General features: G+C 47.2%; 1 protein-coding gene and 1 pseudogene across 1 annotated transcript in view; both read right to left on the bottom strand.

The window, feature by feature from the left end:
* LOC146577371 (NACHT, LRR and PYD domains-containing protein 3-like) overlaps positions 1 to 559 on the bottom strand; it is a 42,962-nt gene extending 42,403 nt beyond the window's left edge. Inside the window, exon 1 of the mRNA XM_085253717.1 lies at positions 478 to 559. The gene's annotated coding sequence lies outside the window, so the exon portion shown is untranslated. The remainder of the gene's footprint in view (positions 1 to 477) is intronic.
* Positions 560 to 9,133: 8,574 nt separating this feature from the next.
* LOC146577370 (uncharacterized) lies at positions 9,134 to 12,107 on the bottom strand (annotated as a pseudogene).
* Positions 12,108 to 12,573: the final 466 nt, after the last annotated feature.

Here is a 12,573-nt window from a genome sequence, read left to right as displayed (position 1 = left end):
TGTTAGTATGCTGTGTGCTAGCTTAGCATTAGCTTAGTGTTAGCATGCTGTGTGGCTAGCTTAGCGTCAGAGCTCTGCAGCTGTCTCGTGTGTAAATATTAATCACAGTGACAGTAAAGGAGGTAAAGGGCTGTGGCGTCATCACGTACTCTGCGTCCTCTGTGGACTCCGAGTGAACTCACAAAGTACAAACTACAAGTACACAAACACGAACATAGCTCAGAGTGGTGGACACACTCGGCCTCGTTGGTCCAGTTGGTGTGAGTCCGTTACCGTGAACTATGGAGCGGCAGAGTTGTGCTGGAACTAAGCTGAACACAGCTGATGTTAGCCAGGAAACATTACACACTGACTTTAATGGAGAGACCGGAAATTCAAACACACACAGTTTGTTGTGTGAAGAAATCAAACATGAGCTGAACAAACAGTAAAGTTCCTAAAGACAAACTGTTAAAGGAGGAAACAAAGCAAACTTACAGTTTCTTCACACACCAACAACAAGCTCCACTCCACACCTGGACACTAAACACAGACACAAAGGTGAGCTGCTTCCTGGAAGGAGGCGGGGCTCAACCTGAAACTCAGCACAGGTGGGAGGGGCTCAGCTCTGTGTGTGCTGATGTGTTAACTTTAAAAATATGCCGTCTGACTGCTCAGACTGAGTCAGAGTAAAGTTCACATGCTGACGTGTGGAGACATGAAACCTTGTTGTAGCTGCAGGTGTGAACACACTGATGCCAGATCAGCTCTGCTGTATTTGTAACATGAACATTTCTGCTGCAAAGCTTCAAATGTTCGGCATGTTTCTCTGTTTCCAGTCTATAGATACAGTCACACTTTCTACCTTCACCTGTGCAGTAAAGACTGAGAGCAGAGCTGAAACCAACCGTCCAATCAGTGAGCAGCATCAACACCTGAGCTTCATTCAGACTCTGTTATTGAAGATGTTGTTGGTACAAAGTTCATCTGCTGCTCACATGAATCCTGTGATGAAAGCTTTATTTCACTGAAGGTTTCTTCAAATCTAATTTCAACCTGTTGAAGTCATGAATGAAAGTGCAGACTGAGAGTGGATCACATGATGTTTAAGGTGTGTCATGTGACATGTTCAGTATTGTCACACATGTCTAGATTGTCCCTGATATCATAACTGCTCAAACACTGATGATTATATTTGAAGAATTATTACTGATGGCAGCAAAGTTTGAATGGAGCTCTCTGTCTGTGCTGATTTGTCGCCCTCTGGAGGTCAAAGCACAAACTGCATGATGTCACTGTAACCACCACAGTTACAGGCAGTGTTTTTATGGCTGAAACACTGAAATGATGCTAATGGCTGTCATTAGGCTCAGTGACAGCAGTGCTGATGTGTTCATGTCAAACACTGGCTCAGGTCAGACTCCTTCATCCTTCTCCAACGTGAGGCCGCCCTCAGACCCACAGGAGCTCTGACCTTTGACCTCCTGACCCTAACCATTTTAGTCTTGTTGCATCTTTAAATGCAAATCCATCCAAAGTGTAGCCGAGCAAAAGAAGCTGTAAGTTGTTCTATGAATGATGTTGTTGAAGGAGCTTGAAAGAAAAGCTTCTGGACTTCTTTAAGTTGCTTGAAGAGGGACATGGACGTCTTAACACCCACTCACATCCTGGGCCATTTGATCACAGGAAATCACATGATAGCGTGGGGCTAGATCTCACAATGGGTTCACCCAAAACCTTGGCTGATTGAGACCCACACCCGTTTTCACACCTTGGCTCTGGTGTGATTAGGTAGAGGATCAACAGGGGCTCCATGTCCCTGAATTTAAACTGAATTTAAACACACCGTGCACAATGCCAAGTTAGATAAGGGTTAAAAGAACAAGATAAGAATAAATAAAAAGATAAAATAAGGATAAAAAATAACTTAAAAAAATAAAATAAAAAGATAAATAACTGCAAATAAGTACAAATAAGTAACTGAAGACACGTGTGGTCTGCAGATGTCGATGTACATGGATGTACAAAGGAGTTTAATGTGCAAAATGAACTTAGTGTGCAAAGTGACCTGATGTGCAAACTGCAGTTTGAGGTCGGTCAGCTGTTCAGGAGTCTGATAGCAGTGGGGAAGATGGAGTTGTTGAGTCTGGATGTTCTAGATTTCACACTTCTGAACCTTCGTCTCGAGGGCAGAGGTGTGTCTCTCCTCTGGACTCTGTGATGGTAGCTGCTCTGCAGAGAGGGCAGCGGGGTCCTGATGATCTTCTCCACAGTTGTTATAACTCTCTGCAGGCGTTTGGGGTTTGCAGTAGTGTTGCCGTACCATGCAGTGATGCAGCTGGTCAGGGTGCTCTCCACAGTGCAGCTGTAGAACCTGCTGAGGAGCTTGGCCAACATACCAAATTTCCTCAGCCTCCTCAGGAAATACAGCAGCTGCTGAGCCTTCTTGACCAGCTGTGTGGTGTTCAGTGTTCAGGTGAAGTCCTCACTGATGTGGACGCCCAGGTACTGCTGCTCACCCTCTCCACTTCACGCTCCCGGGTAAACAGCGACTGGTGAGGCCTCTTCTTCTTCCTCGTGTCCACTATCATCTCCTTTGTCTTATCAGTGTTGAGGGTGAGGTTGTTGTCCTCACACCGTGACACCAGACCAGCCTCCTCTCTCCTATAAGCCACGTCGTCCTCTCCAGTGATGCGACCGATCACTGCAGTGTCATCCGTGAACTTCAAAATGATGTTGTCTTTGTTGGAGGTGACACAGTCATGGGTGACCAGGGTGTAGAGGATGGGGCTGAGGACACAGCCCTGTGGGACGCCAGTGTTTGTCTGCCAGTCAAAAAGTCCTGTAGCCAGTCACAGAGGGTGGAGGGTGCAGGCCGAGTGTAGCCAGTCACAGAGGGTGGAGGGTGCAGGTCGAGTGTAGGCGGTCACAGAGGGTGGAGGGTGCAGGTCGAGTGTAGCCTGTCACAGAGGGTGGAGGGTGCAGGTCGAGTGTTGCCAGCTTGTGAGTGAGTTTGTGGGATCACAGGATTGAAAGCCGAGCTGTAATCAACCAAAAGTACCCTGATGTAGGAGTCTTTGTTTTCCAGGTGGGAGAGGTCGTAGTGAAGTGCAGTTTTCCCACAAAACAGCACAACCAAGGACTCAGAAGCACAACATAAAATACAACAAGTTAGAATGCTGGGTCACAAAGACCCGTGACAGACTCACCTTTAACTGACGAAGACTGCGTCTGAATCTTTGGACCAACTTCAGGGATGAACTCAGTGATGTCAGTAAGACAGGAAAGGTTTTCAAATCAAGCTCACTGGGTGTGTTCAGCTTACAGAATAAAGAGTTTGAGTCCCTCACTGACTCAAACTCCTTCAGTGACACTTGCAGCCTTGCAGATTAGTTTGCTGATCCTGATGCATCTCTGGAGCTGATGCTGTCCCCCAGCAGACAACAACAACATAGATGCACTCACTAGTCCACTTTACCCTCTAATCACATCTCTGACATCTGCAGGTTGCTCCAGTAGAGACTCTTGTGCAATGCCAGGTGTTTGTGTTTGTATTTGTCTGTAGGTACACATTAGATATGACTATAGACGCACACACACAAGTGAACACAGGAGCACAGATGGTTTCCATCTCCACCTGCTTCCCTCTTTCTTCACACAACTGTGAGGATGATGAAGAGGTTTCAGGACGAGGTGGTCAGCAAGCACAGGATAAAGCAGGGCCATGAAACTCTCTGGTGCAGCAGATGTTTAATAAGACTCAGCTGTAGGGTTCTTTTCCCACCTGGCAGCAAAGTAACAGCTTCACTAATGTGAACAGTCACAATGTTAAACGTTTCTATATTTTCATATATTTTTATACGCCATCTGTTGATGCTGCAAAATAAAGTATGTTAACAGAGTCCAGGATGTGTAGAACAGGTCCAGCTCTCCCTTTACTGTGTCCACTTTCATCAGCCCCTGTGAAGTGACACAGAGTGCATGTGTGTCTGTCAGCTGTTGTTTATTGTGAAGCAGACAGATGGAACAAATGAACACACACGTTTAGAGAAATCTGAAAAAGAAACACGTGCTTGGGCTCCTTCTGTGCTCGTCTTTATTAATGCTGATCTTTCTTTCCTGTTTGTTCTTTGGAACACGCTTCAGTCTTTTCTCCCAGGGCTCCTTCACACTTATAAATACACCTACATTCATTTATACACAAACATCATGAAACAAAGGGGCGGCTTTGTAAAAGAGGACATAAGATCCTCTCTCAACAGCACATTAATATCAAACACAGGACTAAACAGGATATACTAAGTCTGTGGTGTTTTCATTATTATTTGCTAAGTATTTTTCCAGTGGTTTGAAATGTGACTCAAGTCTGATTCTTCTACTGTGTGTGAACTCTAAGCAGCTGCATTAAACACCTGCTTTTCAAACGAGGCTCAATCCTATGACTCTGTGAATGTAAACTTTTGTCACCTGCATAAATAACAATCCTGGATCTAGTAAGGACTGCAGTGCTCCTATGATCCCAACTTATAGATGGAGGCTAGTATAAGAGGCTCACCAGCTAAAGCAGCACACCTGGGTCTCCCAGCCTATTAAAAGCAGCCCTTTGCTTCACCTGCTTCACTAAACATTATTATTATTATTTAAGCAGAGTGGTGTGATTTATGTAGGCATTGCTGTGTGACAGGAGGACTTTTCTTGCACACCCACTGTTGTGGATAGGAGTAGCTTTGGGTCACGTGTTGTCGGTAATAGTAATAGTGATTGCTATATCACCTGTTCACGTCCCGAGGGAATTTTTGTGAATGAGTGGGTGATGGGAGAAGTCGACTTTTGCTGACCGCTCAAGCTTAGAATGTTTATTTTGATCACTGTTTTTCTACGCATTTTAAGGATTTGATAACAAATAAAGAAGTTTTTAATCTGGATCTTTGACTTACGTTTTGAACAGTGGGCGCGTCAACATGATTCCCCTGTTCAGCTGCTCGGCGACTCAAAGGCTTGACAGTCGCCAATACCCACCAAATGAGGGCGCACATGCTTCCACGCCCACTGGTGACTGCACACATCCTTTCAAGGAAGCATTTCATTCATCCCTAACAAATGGAACAAAACACTGTGCAGCGTGTTCAGGTTTGAACGTGGCCCTGGCCTCTCTCTGCATCCACCTGCATCGGCCTTCTTGTGTGTTGTACCTCCAACAACCCAACAGCACATCCACTCCCTGCTGAACTGCTTCGATTTGATGTGTTGAAGTTTTGGTAAAGTTTGAATCAATTCTACTTTCTTTGTAGGTACATTTCATCTGTGAACTCCTGAACTCCTTTACAGCAAAGGCTGCAACTCATTGGTGGTTATGTCACCATGAGAAGATTTTATTATTTTCCAGAATGTTTTAGGGTCATTCAGATGTTTAGTAGTTTTTGAAGGACAGGATTCTGATTTGGCCTTTTTAATGAAGGAGGCTGAACGATTTCCGAGCTGCCACAAATCAGCCAATCTGCTCCAGATTTAGCTTCTCTGGCCTGAGCAGCATCCCTGTTTTTAAGGAGACTGCATAGCTGAGGAGAAAACCAAGGATTGTTTCTGCATTTCACTCTAAATCTGAGCATGGGGGCATGCTTATTTATCATTTTGATAAAAGTGTCATAAAAATAATTCCATGCCAGCTCACCATTGGTGATCAGGTAGATTCTGTTCCAGTTATAGTCCCATAAATCATGAAGCTTGCTGACAGAAAAGCTTCAAATCTCCTTTGAAAGCTATTTGTGGGCTTGATTGTGGGAGCTTCAGTTGTCTGACTCCAGCTGCCACACAGTGGTCACTGATATCATTTGCAAAAACCCCAGTGTGACAATATTTATCAGTGAAACAGAAATCAGGAAATGACGACTTTTCTTTTAACATTTGCTAAGGCTAAGCTGTGCTTTATACCACAGTTGGGAAAAGAGGAAAGAGAGTATGTTATCCTTAATGTATTAGGAAAAAAGAAATCTGTAGAAATCTACAAAACTGATATAACCACAATAGTCACATATCAAGTAACCAGAGTACAGCAGTCACTGTGCAGGACTTTTATTGTGAAAAGTAGGAAGAGGAAACAGTTTTCATGAGCAAGCTTTTCTGACATGTGTATTCCGTGGTTGAGAGGAGGCGGCAGACAGCAGGACAGTCAAAATCTCCCGACCACACTGGTACTGGGAATCCCACAGTGCTCGTCCTTTAATAAACACTCCTCACCAACAAGGCCCAGCTGAACGGCTGCTGTCTTATCATACATGAAGCGAGCAGCGTTCATACAACAGAGGGCAGGGGCGCATGCTTGTGCAACACGTTCTCACTCCCAACTCGTCAAACGTGTGACGCATAGTCAGGCTCCCTCTGCTTCACTTATGGACGCGCAGGGTACCCCTCTCGCGTCGGGAATTGACGTGAAGGGTCCTCCGATTGAAGAGATTGCCGCGGAAGTGCCTGTTGTCGGTATATTTAGACATTTTCCAAATCACATTGTAGTGACATATACTGAACACAATAAATTATATAATGTAAACAACTACCTGAAAAACAGGTAGAACGATACTTTTGTATCGTTTATTGCATTTACGGAGGGAGTGATGTATGCTGCGTAATGGCACAGCTAGCTACTGGGTGACTTTATTCACCCGCTTCGGCTGTTATCAGTCCATACAATGGGCGTTATTAACACAAATCAGTCCCATAGATATGGGCCATCTCCTGCTAGATTGTTCAGAAGGTTGTTCTCATCCATCCAGATGGAGGATCACTAACAGGAGCGTGGAAGACTCCAGAATCCACTCTGGCTGGATATGCAGTGGATATGCAGTGTTTACAGGTAAGACCATTTAAACGGACAGCATTTATAGAATGACTATTAAAAGTCAGCGAGTGTCACTAATGTTAATGTGGTTATGTTAGTAATACACAGAGTGCTAATATAACAGCTTTAAGATGCATTTGTAGATATTATTACGTGTTTTACCGTCTTTAATGGTGCTAGCTTAAAGTTACGGTGTAAACGTTAGCTTATATTGTTGTAAAGCTGTTACTGTTTAAACGATGTTAGCACAGAAATATTAGCTTCTGTCATGACTGATGAAGTTAATAGTTAATAAAGTTTCCAGTTTAATAAAGTTAAATAAAGTTTCTATGGGACGTGTTGGTTAAGATGCGTACTCATGGGAACAAGCGGGTTTACAAACGGGAGCAAAAGCTGAAATAATACCTCTACTGAAGCCAATTGCACTAAATGCACTAAATGTGCACTGTTACAAGAATATTTTTCTTTCTATTGTTTTCTTTTAATTTATATAATTGTAAATTAAGCAGGACAGAGTTCTTTTAAAGAAAGATTTACTTTTAAATTCACCACACTGGGAAGGGTGAAGACAACTGGGTTGCCCGGCCCTGGCCACGAGGTGCCCCTTATTTATTTCTCAGGGAGTTGGCAACCCTATGTGTACATGATCGAAATAACTTGAACACAAACACAAACAAACAAAGAGGAAGACCGCACCGGAAGGAAAAAACTACAAGTCCCAGCATCCTCTGTGTTTAGGGAGCAGTAGTGAAAGTGAAAGTATTGAGCCTCCGTTGAGAGGAGAAGGAGGAGGAAGGTGGAGCTGAGGCAGGTGAGCAAAGGCGTAGATTTTGCATGGACGGGAGGGACGTGTCCCCACCAATAATTTGATCTCTTCGAGAAAAGAAAAACAAACCCGATAGAAAGAGAGAAAAAAACAATCTGTCAACGTCTCATTCACCCAGCGGTGCAGAAAGAGTTAAATTATGTTCTCTACTGGAGTCCTACGTCATGTGACAAATATGGCCAATGTGATTGGCTGTGCCTTTCAGGGAGCTCTGTTTAGTAGTGATGTGCGATACCACTGATTTCCTTTCCGATCCGATACCAAGTAAAATTCAGGGTGGTATGGGTGATACTGATCCGATACCGATACTCTGTACAAAAACTTAATGTTTCATTGCATTACATAATACAATATATAATTGTATTATGTAATTGTAATAATAACATAACCATATTGCTTTATAATGATTAGAGGACATCAGACAACTTGTTTTTATTGCTTAATAATGCAGAATAATCATATAGAAATTAAAAAAAAACTGACGTTGTGCGCTATTTTAGCGTGTTGCCTGCCTGCAGCACTAAAGGACTCTGCGAGAGACGTCTGTCTCGCTTTAGCAGCACCTGTCCCTCTCCTCCTCTTCAGTTCACCTCAACATAAGCTTATCATATTCTGTGATGTGATTTACTCCGAGGTGTTTGACGAGGTCAGTGGTGTTGCCACAACACCTCACTGTCTTGCCACATATATCACAAACCGCGTCTGGGCTGTTTGTGAAGGTAAAACGCGTCCACACATGACTCTGTTTGCGCTCAGCAAATGTTGTGAGTGTGCACGCCATGGGCTGCGACACATTTATACAGCCGTATTTCGCATATGACTATGAAAGGCGTAAGAGGAAGTAGTTCCTTCCAAATTAGACGATCCGAATGATATAGTGTCACGGTCTGGCTGGCAGACCGTGGGGATGTGGGGAAAGGAGGACCCAAAACGCAGACTCTGCGATGCAAACAGTGCTCTTTATTTACAGTGAACAGGCTGTAAATACAATAACTCCCCGTTGCTCCCTCGAACCCCGTGTGCGTGCTTCCCTCCAATATCTGTGCTCGTGCTCCCCGCTGTTGTGTTTCCGCACCCCCGTGCGTGCTGCCTCTCCGGACCACTCCTCCTCCTGTAGGGAAACCAGAGACGCAGCCGTCAACACTAACCCACCGCGGGCATATATGAACAGCACAGACTTAAGCTAACACACACTGACTTGGTAAGATCACTCAATGATCCCACGCCGGTGGGAGCTCCAACTCTCTCCTAAGTAGCTCCCCCGACGAGCCCTGATCACCAACAGGTGTGGCATGAACTTCAGGTGTGGCCAGTCCTTCCGCAGGGCCACACCCCTCAGGCCTGCAGGTGGCTGAGCTCCATCCTCCAGCCACACCCGCAGACATACACACCCATACCGTGCCTATACATATGAGTGGGACACAGACTAACACAGCACAGTGCAGAAAAACACACACATCACCAAAATAATAACAATAATAATAACAATAACATCAACAGTCAAAACTGCTCACGGACCCAGAGTCCCCCAGAACTGGGTCCGTGACAGTACCCCCCCTCTAAGGGTCGGCTCCCGACGACCCGAAAACAAAAACACAAACCAAAAACCACAGTACAACCAACCCAGGGCGGGCAGCGGGGGTCCAGGACGGAGGGCCAGAACCAAAAACCACAAAAGAAACAACCCCCCCCCCCCCCCCCCAAGGTCACAGTACCAAAGTCCGACCGCACCTCCCGCAGCGGAGCAAAAAAGGAAAAGCGCCACAAAGTTCAGGGGGCCTACCTCGAGTCCAATGGCGGCACCGTTGCAGCTCCGGCGGACGGACACGGGTCCGGCAGCAGCCGCGGAACAGTTCCGGTGGCCTGCCACGGGTCCGGTGGCAACAGCGGAACAGTTCAGGTGGCCTACCATGGGTCCGGTGGCGACGTCGCTGCTCCGGTGAGCAACAGCGAGGTGTGGCACATGGTCTATGACGCGCTGGTCGCTGACGTGGACGCACTGGACGTGGATAGCGTGGATGGCGTGGAGGGCGCGCCAGACGTGGGTGGTGTGGAGGTCCCTCCGGCTCACTGACCTCCGGCTTCGGCTGAGCGGGTCCCTCCGGCTCGCCGAGGTCTCCCGCTGGCAGCATGGGCTCCTCCCGCCCGCCAACGTCTTGCGCTGGCAACACCGGTCCCTCCGGTTTGTTGAACTCCTCAGCTGGTGGCTCGCTGAGCTCCGGCTCCCGCTCGCTGAGCTCCGGCTCGGGCAGCGCGGGCTCCTCCCGCTCACTGAGCTCCTCCTCGGCTGGCAGCGCGAGCTCCTCTGGCTCGCCGGGCTCCTGCTCCGGCAGCGCGAGCTCCACCGGCTCGCCGGGCTCCTGCTCCGGCAGCGCGAGCTCCTCCGGCTCGCCGGGCTCCTGCTCCGGCAGCGCGAGCTCCTCCGGCTCGCCGGGCTCCAGCTCCGGCAGCGCGAGCTCCTCCGGCTCGCTGAGCACCCACTGGGGCCCGCAGAGCTCCCGCTCGGGCAGGACAGGTGCGGGTGGTGATGTAGCGGCCGGTGAAGAAGATGGCTGAGGGGCAACTGCAGGCGGATGAGTTGACGGCTGCGCTTCAGCCACAGATGGACAATCCGGAGGCGAAGATGGTGATGCGGTGTCCGCAGGTGGGGAAGGTGAAGGTAGAGTAGGTGACGCGGACAGCGAAGCCGAGAGTACTGTGGTCGCTGCAGTCGGACGGAACTCAGGTAAAGAAGTGGCTGCAGAGGGCGGAGGCGACGATGGTGTGGCAGCCACTCCCGGTAGACTGGACAACGATGCAGGGACAGATGGGTGAAATGATGGCAGAGGTGGTCCAGCTGGCATATCGGCCTCCAACTGAGGATGAAGGTGAGAGGCTGACTGGACTGAAGACTGAGCTACCAGCTGGGCAGCAGGCTGAGGTGAGGATGAGATGGCTATTATGAAGGGTGGAGAGGATGAAAATGTTACAGCTGGCTCAACAAATTACAGGGGTCCAGAGGCAACTGAGACCTCCAGTTTGGCCTCTGGGGAAGCCCTGGGGAGAACCTCCGTCTCCATGCGGTCAGACTGAGCAAAAAAGTCATTAGGGTCTGTATGCTCGGAACTCCCTAGCTCCCAGCTTACAGCCTCAGAGGGAACATTTTCTGAGTCTTTGGAGGTACAGCAAACAGTTTCTATTTTCATGTTTACAGGAAGGGAATTTATAACACCGGCAGAGTCCATTTTACTCACTGTGGCGTCCAGAGCCGCTGGTCCTGAGTCTTCGACCAGCACAGGAGTGAGTGTGGATGTGGTTGAACGCTGCTTGCGAGGGCGCTTTCTCCTCCGTGAAGGCGGGGCCGTGTGCATGGAAATCCGCTGTTCATCTGTGTTTTGATTGTCAATGACAGGGTTTATTATTGAAACAATTGAGTCTGGTTTACTCACTCCGGTAATGAGCGCTGTCGGTCCGTTGCCAGCTGACCAGGCTGAAACCGCAGGAGTGGGTTGAGGCGTAATGGAATGGTGGTGGAGAGTGCGGCATGCCTTCTGTAATGGCGGATCAAACGAATTCGGAACTACCAATCGTCCACCAACCCACTAGAAGCTGGATACGGGCGCGTGGTGGTGGCGTGAACCACAGCAACCTACGTCCGCTGAGGCGTGCTCCAAATAGCGATGAGATGACTACGATCAAGATGGCTGTGCTGAACATTAGATCGCTGGCGAACAAGTCTTTCGTTCTGAATGATTTTTTTCTCTCCTCCGAGCGAGACTTTCTATTCCTGACAGAAACCTGGATCCGACCTGGTGAGTCTGTCTCCCTATCGGAATTTCTTCCACCAGAATGTACTTTTGTCAGTACTCCTAGGACTTCGGGCAGAGGGGGAGGGCTAGTCACGGCTTTTAAAAACAAATTCTGTGTGCGACAGCTTCCCCCAGCCATATTTTCTAGCTTTGAGGTGCAGTTACTTGAGTTGAACTGCTCCTCCCCGATCCTCTGTGCGGTGGTATATCGCCCACCAAAAGTCAATAAGGATTTTATTCATGAGTTCGCTGACTTTTTAGGAAACCTCTTGGTTAATTATGACTGTACTCTCATTACTGGTGATTTCAATATTCATGTCTGTTGTGAGTTGGACCCACTGGTCAAGGACTTTCTTGCTCTTATAGACTCTTTTAACCTTACTCAGTGGGTCAGTAAACCAACCCATATTAAAGGCCACACGCTTGATTTGGTACTATCCTACGGTTTGGACATTTGCATTACGGACATTTATAATCCTGGGATATCGGACCATTTCCCGGTTTTGTTTAATGTCAATGTGTGCAATATGGAGCTGAAACGTGAGGGTCCTGTGCAAAATATACACATGATTAACTCAGAGACTATTGCTCAGTTTTCTATGGCTCTGACCAACACTGCCTTCTGCGAAATTAACTGGGATACAGCTACACCGGTTAATGATCTCGCTAACTCCTTCATCGCCACCTGTACTTCTATTTTAGACACTGTAGCTCCCTTAAAGACCAAACGCCTTAAACCATTCCGTCAACCGTGGATGAATGACTATACTCGTACCCTCCGACGTGAATGCCGCCAAGCGGAGAGGAGATGGAAGAAAGACAAACTCCAGATCTCCTTTGACATTCTCCACAATTGTCTGAAGAAATATCAGAAGGCTGTTAAAACTGCAAAAGCCTCCTTCCTTTCGGAGATCATTGCGACTAATAGTCATAAGCCGCAGGTCCTTTTTGGCATTTTTAATTCGTTAATAAATCCACTCTCCACTCAGACCGAGACCTCCCAAGCTTTATGTGAAAAATTCCTAAACTATTTTTCAGATAAAACTATAGCACTAAGATCCACATATCTACCCATTGAGGACACATCTTTAACATCCGAACCCTCGTCGGTACTAGAACAGTTTGAATTTGTTTCCTTTCCGACC

The sequence above is a fragment of the Mchenga conophoros genome, linkage group LG3, assembly GCF_057382185.1.
Source record: "Mchenga conophoros isolate Kocher_MC1m ecotype Shallow Benthic linkage group LG3, M_conophoros_male_GT1.1, whole genome shotgun sequence".
In the NCBI taxonomy this organism is placed as follows: domain Eukaryota; kingdom Metazoa; phylum Chordata; class Actinopteri; order Cichliformes; family Cichlidae; genus Mchenga; species Mchenga conophoros.
This window is presented reverse-complemented; position numbering and strand designations above follow the sequence as displayed.